This window comes from Electrona antarctica, assembly GCF_951216825.1.
Source record: "Electrona antarctica genome assembly, chromosome: 6".
NCBI classification, from domain to species: domain Eukaryota; kingdom Metazoa; phylum Chordata; class Actinopteri; order Myctophiformes; family Myctophidae; genus Electrona; species Electrona antarctica.
The window spans coordinates 58,916,512-58,924,304 of NC_136811.1; the positions used below are offsets into that span (position 1 = coordinate 58,916,512).

The 7,793-nt window shown below is 41.2% G+C and overlaps 1 long non-coding RNA gene across 1 annotated transcript; it reads right to left on the reverse strand.

Annotated features, from left to right (window-relative positions):
* Positions 1-224: 224 nt before the first annotated feature.
* On the reverse strand, positions 225-6,998 carry LOC306924285. Its single transcript, XR_013790150.1, has 8 exons — positions 6,858-6,998; positions 3,099-5,634; positions 2,846-2,940; positions 2,076-2,132; positions 1,679-1,886; positions 1,254-1,388; positions 537-623; positions 225-445 (listed from the first exon to the last, which is right to left on the reverse strand). It is a non-coding gene; the product is annotated as an uncharacterized lncRNA (long non-coding RNA).
* Positions 6,999-7,793: the final 795 nt, after the last annotated feature.

A 7,793-nucleotide genomic window follows, 5' to 3' on the forward strand; every position in this document is an offset into this window, starting at 1 on the left:
TGATGTATTACTATGTTATTACTAATTTTATTTGTATGCATTTATTTTATGTATTACTGTTATTACTAATTTTATTTTGATGCATTTATTTTATGCATTACTGTTATTACTAATTGTATGCATTACTATATTGCTAATTTTATGTATTACTATATTACTAATTATATTTATTTTACGCATTACTGTGCCATTACTAATTTTATTTACTATTTTAATGCATTTATTTTACTTTAATCTATATTTTGTATCATTTGTTTTATCCATTTATAGTTATTTATATATTTGTTTTGTTTATTTTTGTTTAAGTGAACAACCAAAAAGCCCCGATTGATCACATCTACATATCACCACTACCAGTCAGGATCTGAGTGACTCAGAACCCTGGTGACCTCCATATGGCTGCTTAGGAGGACCAGATGGAGCCACACAGGAGACCAGCAACGTCCTAAAGAAAAGAAAGAAATGCTCATTACTACATTGTTCATAAAACAATCATAGTGTGTGTGTGTGTGTGTGTGTGTGTGTGGTATAGTTACCTTGCCGTGATGTGACTCCAAAGGTGAGCAGAAATAGTTGCTCCATTGGCTAGAAACGTGCTCTTCACCGGCATGATGATCTTGTTCCTAAAAAAAGTCTATAGTCAACCCCCAACTGATTACAGAACATGATAAAAAAAACACAACCAGAAGGATTTAGGCCTGTCACAATTACCTAATCAAGTATTTGAGATAACATTTTTTAGGGATAATAGTCATAATCGTCTCCATGTTGGAAATGTTCATATATTTTCAAACATTTTAAAGAAATAATGGAAGCAGCCGATCTACAAGCTCAAAATGTGTTACGTTGTAATGTGTATAAAGTTATTGAATTATGCCTTTTTGTTTACAAAGCCTAAAAAAGTTATATTCATAATGTTAGTACGACGCAATTAAATTGTTATTGTAATTTATTTGAGCGACTAAAACGGCTTCCAGTGGCGTCTACCGAACCGAAAAGACACACCCCAAATTAGCTTGGCTGTGTGTGTGTGTGTGTGTGTGTCCTGTCACAACATACACTTACAGTAACGTTTAAGAATAGGGATCGACCGATTCTCGGCAACAGACGATTGGCTTTTTTTCAGTTTCATTCATGTTACAACGCACTTAAATCTTTAATTGCAATTTATTTGAGAGGCAATAATCGTCTAGTAAAAAGAAACCTCATAATCGTGACAGGCCTAAAGCGGTTCTTACTGTGGTGTTCCTCACCGGCAGGCCCAGGTCCGAAGTCCTCCGGCGTCTACCCAGATCTCCGTCCTCCGTCCTCCCATCCATCCATGGACAGACCTGCAGATCTCCATCTCTTGGTTGAGACTTCCAGCTGTGTCTACTGCCATCTCCATCCTGAGAAAGAAAGACAGAAACCAAATTAGCTTTTGTTGAGCTGCAAATTCAGAACCACTTATACCCTTTATACACATTTGATAAAACAGACCTTTAATGAGCATTTGGTATGTGCTCCTATTTCACTACACAAATTGATTCTCCAAAAATAGCATAACATGTTGCAACGCGGGGTGAGCTTGTAGATCTGCTATTTTTGCTGAACGCTCTCCCCAGAATAGGGATGCTGGGGTTGAAGTGGTTAACAAAAGTGTCATTAAGACTTTGATTAGCTTGGACAGACTACTCACAGCTCATCAGAGTCCTCTGAGGGGGGGGGGGGGGTCTCTGTCCAGGGAACATCAGCTCCTCTACCAAGATCTCCATTCTAACAAAGATAAAAAAAACACACACCAAATTAGCTTTGCCGTGTGTGTGCGCGTGTGTATGTGTGTGTGTGTGTGTGTGCGCGCCCTGTCCAGCAGCGGCGTTCCAGCGACGTCTACCGCGATCTCCATCCTAACAAAAGAGAGATTGATTAGAGTGACCAAGGGCCAGATATATATTCTATCCTGTCACAACATATATACAGCCTAGTACATCAAACTTGTATTTATAGAGAACATTTAAAATAGAAGCTAAAGATCACTTACAGTAATAAACGTTTAAGTTAGGGTTATTTTTGACAGGCCTAACAGGGTCTCTTACTTTGAGTCGTCTTCAGAGGAATGCAGATTCCTGGACAGCGGGAGACCTGCAGTACATCTGGAAGAAAGACATTTATCGTCTATGAATGGCTGAAGAGCTTCGCACATCACTCCCTTGTTGTTGCTGCCAATAGTCTGGATAGTCTACTGTTAGGTTATTAGCTTACTTCTTATTCTTGATGAGAATTGTTTATGAATTTGATGTATTACTATGTGTTGTTCTTGCTTACTGTAAGTCACTCTGGATAAAGTGTGTGATAACTGCCTAAAATATAAATTGTTGAAATTCCTAGACATGATCAAGTCCCAAGAAAGAAAGACAGAAATAAAGACCAAATTAGCTTTTGTTGAGCTGCAAATTCAGAACGACTTAAACCCTCATTCATATATATATATATATATATATATATATATATATATATATATATATATATTATTTGATAAAACAGACCTTTAAAGAGAGCATTTGGTATATGCTCCGATTTCACTACACAAATTGATTTGCCAAAAATAGCAGATCTACAAGCTCACATGTTGCAACGCGGTGTGAGCTTGTAGATCTGCTATTTTTGCTGAACGCTCCCCCCAGAATAGGGATGCTGGGGTTGAAGTGGTTAACAAAAGTGTCATTAAGACTTTGATTAGCTTGGAGAGCTGACATACATTCAACCAGTGCCACTAGGAGGCATCATACTGCCATGCTATACTTCATGCCATAACAGTACAGCAGATATCCATCCTGAGAAACAAACAAGAAATATTCCTACTCACAGCTCATCAGAAGTCCTCAGAGGAAACCCCCGGGAGGGAAGCTTTGGAACGGATCTCTGTCCTTCCACGATGTCTACCACGACCCATCATCCACCCTAACAAAGAAAGAACGAAAGATTAATTAAAGTGACCAAGAGCCAGATATACTTACATTGTGTCCTTTCACATCATACAAAAAAATGTATAGAGAACATTTAAAACAGAAGCTGACCATACGACTCGCAGTAATAGAAAAGTCTAAGTGGTTTCTTACTTTGAGCCGTCTTCAGAGCCCCCATGCAGATTCATCCATGGACAGCGAGAGCTGCAGATATCCACCTGTAGGGGCTCCGGTTGAGCCTCGCAGCATCTGGAAGGAAGACATGGTGGTTATAGTCTATGAATGGCTGAAGAGCTTTGCACATCACTCACTTGTTGCTGCCGCCAATAGGAATTTGTGATGTCTGTGTGGCGACAATTTCTGTGTCCATTTTCTTTTTATAATAACATACAATTTATATAGGCAGTGCTTTTCAAGGTACCCAAAGTTGCTTCACAAAACAGAAGTAAAAACAAATTTATTAGAAAATAAACTAGTTAAAAGGTTAAAAACTAGAAATCATTTTGTGAAGCTTTTCGGTTCAACATCTACATCCACGATCTCCCTGCAACAACATCAATGAAGTATGGCTATGCAGACGACCAGAGTACTGTGCCCCAGTCTGGAGCCGTAGTTCTCATGTCAAGAAGCTGGATGCTGCCCTCACCACCGGATGGGCCACCCCAAACAAACAACTTCTCGCTGGAATCACTCCAACAGAGGTCAGACGAGAAGCAGCCCTCACCGAGAAGGCAAAGCTGAGTGAATCCCAGCCATCTCCTCCACAAGGTCGTCAGAGACACCACAGCACAGGCCTCAAGTACCGGTGCCCTTTGCCACAGCACACACACACACACCAAGTCACGGCGCCCTTTGCCACAGCACACACACACACACCAAGTACCGGTGCCCTTTGCCACAGCACACACACCAAGTCACGGCGCCCTTTGCCACAGCACACACACACCACACGAGCCGCCCTTTGCCACAGCACGTCACAGTGACCCTTTGCCACACAGGCCCAGGAACTGCTCCACACAACACCAGCTGACACCTCCAAGGCATCCTGGGTGAAGGAGAGACAGAGGGACCAGTGGAATACATTGAGGACCCCAAAGATATTCTTTGCCAGCAAGGAGTGGACAACCCTCAAAGCAGAAGTGGGACATCTCGGACAGTGCCCACTGTGAATGAGAGGATCCACGACAGACTGTGGAACACGTAATGACCATTTGCCCCAAATACCGGCCACCGAATGGTGATCGTGGCTTAGGTGACCTAGACAATGACACACTGGACTGGCTTGCTGCAACAGAGCTGACGTTCTATGGACATACGGCAGAAGATTTTTATGAAACTTATTTTTTGTCATTTATTCATTTTTTTTGGCATGTTTGTCAAACCTTTGTGGCATTTAATTATGGAACTTGTGGATGTTTTATACATTAGTGAAGTTTTAGTGGCACTTGCGGCTTTTGTGACATTCTTTGAAATGTATTGACACATTTGAGATAATTTTTTTGTTAGGGATGTCCGATATTATCGGCCGATAAAGGCATTAAAAATTAATATCGATATCGGTTATTGTTTTACATTAAAAACATCTACAAGCTCACAATGTGTCACAATGGGACACGTGAGCTTGTAGATCTGCCATTTCCAAATGATTTTTATACATTTGAAAACTTGAAATGAGACATTTTGCATAATGAGCACTTTTACTTTTGGTACATTTATATACCAAAACCTTTGTACTTTAACTCGAGTACATGTTGAATTTACTTGTAACAGAGTATTTCTATATTGCAGTATTTATAGCCTACTTTTATTTAAGTAAAAAGTTTGAGTTATTTTTCCACCACTGGAAAAAGCCTGCATATATAATCGGTATCTGTTGATATCGGAAATTAGGAGTTGGACAATAGCCAACACGGACTGGCGGACATTTTGTGCAGCTTTTAGTGAGTTTGTGGCATTTTGTTTACTTTTGTTTGTTTGTTTTGTGAACGACCAAAGAGCACACCCAGTATGTATCACAATGCTATTTCCACCAGGCAGGTGTACTTATATCTACATCTCCTAAGCGGCCATGTACTAAACACTACAGATATCACAATTTGACTTTGGCAGCAGCAAGAAACGACTGATATGCAAAGCTCTTCAGCCATGCTTCTCTCTATACAAACACTCATAATGTCCACATGGACATCTTAGCAGCCAGGATGGGGTGGTCGGCCTGGAGGCCACTCAGAACCCTGGTGACCTTCACATGGACATCTTAGCAGCCAGGATGGGGTGGTCGGCCTGGAGGCCACTCAGAACCCTGGTGACCTTCACATGGACATCTTAGCAGCCAGGATGGGGTGGTCGGCCTGGAGGCCACTCAGAACCCTGGTGACCTTCACATGGACATCTTAGCAGCCAGGATGGGGTGGTCGGCCTGGAGGCCACTCAGAACCCTGGTGACCTTCACATGGACATCTTAGCAGCCAGGATGGGGTGGACGGCCTGGAGGCCACTCAGAACCCTGGTGACCTTCACATGGACATCTTAGCAGCCAGGATGGGGTGGTCGGCCTGGAGGCCACTCAGAACCCTGGTGACCTTCACATGGACATCTTAGAAGCCGGGGGGGGGGGGGGTCACACAGGAGACCAGGGCATCCTCAGGTTCAGCATTCCAGCAGCATCTACGGTCATCTCCATCCACATCTAGAAAGAAAGAAAGAAATCAGAAGCTGACCATATCGCTCACAGTAATAGAAACATTTTAAAAGGATCTCTGGCTAATAAGACAAATATTGCTTAAAACATTATACTTGCCATCTATAACTAAAAATGTAAAATATTTTATTTATTTCATAAATAGATAATCTTTTACTCCATAGGAACTATTCTAGTCGCAGGTTGATGATGTCCTATGTCCATGTGGTCCAGCGCTATGGAATGCACTTGCTAATAAAAAGTATTTCAAATAATTGCTTTGATGCTTATATTAAGTATTAAGCTGTTTTTTGCGTATGCATTCCATAGGGCTAGACCATATGGACATATCATATAATCAACTTGCAACAGGAGCAATTCCTATTGAGTGAAAGATTCTTTATTTATCTAAGAAATATAATATTTGTCTTATTAACCAGGGATCCTTTTAAGAATATTTAAAAGTGCAATATCAAAATGTATTTTATTATAAGTGTCCCTGCACAATAGTTTGTAGAGTCAATATCTCATCCGCTTCTAGAAAGCAATTTAAAATACAAATTACAAGTAATGTCGAGTACTTTTGGAACTCACTGAACAGCCATGCCTACCACCTGTTTCGAATTGTCACAATGCAGGAGGCAGCAGCACTGCTACCCATTAATTAAAAACAAGTGCTTCCAAACAGAAAGTAGCTCCACGTCACTTATAACGGTGTATTTTTTATGAAACAAATGCTTTGCAGATGTTGAGTAGGCTATAATTCAAGCTTGCCCTAAAGCTGCAACATTGGCGAGTTTAGCCTTGTTTAACTTTAATACAAGCAGATTGTAAATTCAATGTGGATCAATGGGCTGCTAATGGAGGGCATGCATTGCAACTCTAGATTCATCTCATTATGCAAATTGCGGCTACTGGTGATGCCAATTAGTCATTTGACTCAGCTGTGTGGCGTCAGTGTGTCAACACAACTGAACGGTTGCTTTTTCAACACATTTGGTTTAAATACTTTACATTTCACAGCAACCTTCTACATACAAACCAAAATAAATAATTAAATTCACACAACTCAAGAGGCTCACTCCATAAATGTTGCACAGTTCAAACGATAGCCTACCTTTCTCAGTTGCGTTCAGTTCAAACCAAAAAACAACTTAAAACAGTTCCTCTGTCAAACCACCACGCAATAAATGCACCGTTTATAACCCTTCTCAAAATGATAAATCCTTTACCTCGGTTAGCACAGGGTTTAAATGGCTACAGCCAGGGGGTCCACCGCTGGTCCGTCCGGGATGGTTTTTGGCTGTTATGTTTTGTTAACAACCTGCGGGCGTGTGTGTGGAAGAGAAGCATTCATTCAACAACATGGTCGGTCCTAGCCGTGATTCTGAGACGCTGACATAAATGTTTTCAGGTTGTAATAATCATTCAATCAAAGTGACGCGGGGCAGGTCACGTGCGGAGAATGACGCGATGTGATTGGCTGACAGGATGGATGAATGGAGTTACATGAATATTCAAGTAGGGGCGGGGCCGAGGGGTGTGTTCACTGTGTGCGTGCGTGCGTGCGTGTGTGTGAGAGACTGTGTGTGCGTGTGTGTGCGTGTGCGTGTGTGTGTGTGGCCTAGAGTCCTACTATTTAAATAGTTTTGAGGGGAAATAAATGCTGCCTAGCCTGCACCAGAGCCATATAATAGAAGAGTTGCGTTATTGAGGGGGCACAGAACAGCCCGGTCACGTGATCCCGGAAGCGCTCGGGCGCACAGCTGCGCTCTCATGGAGAGCCTGATTAGAGACAGCCTGGGGGGCTCCGTCTTTTTAGCAAATCTAGAACTTCCTGTTTGAGAGCTAGCAAATTTAAGACATCCGGTTGCTTTCAGAATAAAAGCGTAATAAATTAAATAATTATTACATTACATTATTAGTATTATTATTACATTACAGTTATGGTAAAGACACACATTATGTTTCTGTGTAAAAATAAGTAATTAAATAACGTAAAAAAGTTGTAAACTGTAGGCTATGCCTTTTTCTTTCCATTGAAAGTGTACACTGTTATATTAGCAATGATTAATTAAAAGGTATTTAAATTTGCTAGCTCTCAAACAGGAAGTTCTAGATTTGCCAAAAAGACGGAGCCATGTGGATCCATGCAGTCTGTCAACATC